Source organism: Gossypium hirsutum, chromosome A09, assembly GCF_007990345.1.
Source record: "Gossypium hirsutum isolate 1008001.06 chromosome A09, Gossypium_hirsutum_v2.1, whole genome shotgun sequence".
NCBI lineage: Eukaryota > Viridiplantae > Streptophyta > Magnoliopsida > Malvales > Malvaceae > Gossypium > Gossypium hirsutum.
In genome coordinates this window covers 62,319,266-62,322,045 of record NC_053432.1, presented here as the reverse complement: position 1 = coordinate 62,322,045, position 2,780 = coordinate 62,319,266, and the positions used below count along the sequence as shown (strand labels likewise).

The 2,780-nt window shown below is 33.7% G+C and overlaps 1 long non-coding RNA gene across 1 annotated transcript; it reads right to left on the bottom strand.

The window, feature by feature from the left end:
- Positions 1-729: 729 nt before the first annotated feature.
- LOC107889114 (uncharacterized) lies at positions 730-1,984 on the bottom strand. Its single transcript, XR_001681644.2, has 2 exons — positions 1,450-1,984; positions 730-1,029 (listed from the first exon to the last, which is right to left on the bottom strand). It is a non-coding gene; the product is annotated as an uncharacterized lncRNA (long non-coding RNA).
- Positions 1,985-2,780: the final 796 nt, after the last annotated feature.

The following is a 2,780-nucleotide window of genomic DNA, read 5'->3' as shown; positions in this document are numbered from 1 at the left end:
AAAAACTCGGGAAAACTCGAAAACAAAAACTGTTTTCGAAATTGTTCTACGTCACACAACCGTGTGCTAAGTCGTGTGGCAGATCTTGTAAGCCACACGGTTTGGGCTATTTGGGTCGTGTGGGATACACAGACATGTGGGCCACACGGGTTAGACCATTTAGGTTGTGTAGGCCAATTTTTTGAAAAATTTCACTTAGGCCCGCTATACTCTAAAATTCGTAATTAGACCTTCTGTGGAGTCCATTTGGCTTACATATGATTCTAAAATATGAAATATTATATTTTTTGAATGTACGTGATAGGGATAAGGTATGTTTAAAATGTGAAATTTGTATATGATCTGTAACCTGATAATTTGTTAGTAAGTTCTCATGTGAAAAACATGTATGGCATATTTGCATATAATGTTTGTTAGTATTTGCATGAGCATTGGGGTAGGATATGATATGTGAAGGATGAAGTGTGATTTTGGCAGTATTACTGCATCTTCTGGCAGTGTATCTGCAATATTAGATATGGCAGCTTGATTGCAATTGTAGTGGCTTGACCATATATATTTGATTCTGGTGGATTACCACAATTTTTTTGTTTGGCGGCTCAGTTGCACTTAAATGAGTTGCATACCACCACGACCCGGTGTGATTGGATGGATGAACCTTTTTAGTCCTAATTGGTGTGATTGGTTGGATGGAATTCGTGTGTAACGGATAGGGGTAGGATCTGTGTCTGACATGACATTCTAGTCTAAAATATGTGTAAACGGGCCAATTTGCCCGAGTCTACATCAAAGCCCAAAATAAAAAATAATTAAAAAAACCTAATAATAAAAAGTCCAATTACAGTCCAAAAATTCAAGGCCCAAACGGCTCAAAAACTAAAACAGTTTCAGAAACCCTAGGTCACCCCCTCTTGCGCCGCAACAGTAACCTCTAGCCTCCAAGCCTCGTACGGCCTCCTGGCGCCACAGCCACGCCCACTCCTCCGTACGCCTCACGCCAAGTGCCATCACACGCCTTGTACCCCGTACCTGCAAAAGAAAACAAGAGAACAGCAGCAGAGCAACAGCCAATAGAGAGAAAAATTGTTGTATCTTTTCTTATGATTATTCACTTATAAAGCCCTATGGATTTTGATTGTAAAGTTCCCTTTTTTTTACATGCATATTATGCACACAACAACATATACAAAGCAATTGAATAGAAAGAAATTTTAAAGAGGTGATTTCTTGTTCTTTTTCTTTTTCTTTCGAATTACTTACAATCCTCTGCATACAAAATACTCGAAACGACACCAATGAAGTCCCAAATATCTCAAAAATATTGAGATATGGACGAGTGTCGGATGGTATTAAGTGTTTTTTATATTTGGCTTCATCTTTCTTGAATGAACAGTATTAGATCTAGGGTTTTTTTTAAAAAAAAAAGAAAGAAAAAATAAAATAGCATACCAGGTTTCCTTGAATGGTGCCTTCGTCGGTGGAATCTGGTCGCTGCTCGTGCATTGTCGGCCACCGAATGAAATGGTGATTCGGCGTTTGCTAGAATGAGCCTTAACAAGTCAATTTTAGGGCTGTAATTTAGGGCTAAAAGATTGGTTGTGTTTTGGAAGAGAAATAAATGGAAATGGGGAGTTTAAGGGCTGTGTCAAAAACAGTGCCATTTCAAGAAGGCAAGACCCGCGCGTTGACCCGCTTAGCAGGCCGGATCCGGGTGCCTTTTCTTAAATTAGGAAATTTGCGCGCGTGGCCCTTCTCCTTCGCGCTGATTCTGAATCTGGCCCTATTCATACTTTATTTGTTTTTAAATGGCACCTGGAATTAGGATATCGCATCAATTCAGCCCGCTCTCAAGCCCTGCGCTTTAGTGCCAGGATTATTTCCAACTTTAGTTCCTTGGAATTTATGCGCATTATCCGTTAGTCCTTAGTCCAATTTCAAAAATTTATGCATCATCCCCATTCCTTTTAAATTTATTTTAATTAGGTTTTTTATTTGTATAAGGGTTTTGAAGTTTGTTTTATCATGTTATTTGCATAACACTCTGTATGGTATCTCATTTAAATGTTATTGTGTATATTTGTACATACATTATTTCGGTGGAATTTTCTATTTTAAATTCTTATTGTTTTAAAATTTACTTAATGCTCTTATGTATATAAAGTTATTTTAGGAGCTTCGTTTTTATGTTTGCCAATTATTATTTTGAAACTCTTCTTTATATTATATTATCCTAATATTTTTATAGTATCTCATTTAAATGCTTTTATGTACTATATATAATTTATAGGTTAATTTAATTTTGTATGCATTATTAATTTCATGCCATTTTTATAAATAATTATTCTTAAATCAATTTATATGCATATATGTTTTGTAAACCTATTATGTGTATTTCCTAGAATTATATTTTATTATGTATTCTTGCTATTCTTTTTATATTATATACTATTAAATTTTCTTTTATCGTATGTATTTTAACAAATGTTTTCTTTGTATATTATTTGACTCAAAAATATTCATTCTATAACACTTATTTAAATAATTACATATATATATATATCTCTAGTTTTTTTTTTTAAGTTTCACCAATTCATATATTATATGTTGCATGTTTATCGTTATTCTAAATTTGTCTTATACCATAGTCTTTTTTATTATCATTTTATTTTGAATATTTTGTATTGTTTGTAATGTACTAGGCTATGTATGTTATTGTGGCATATTATTTTCGTTTTGTATTACTATATCAATTATTTTTTATGCATGATTGAAATTGGGTC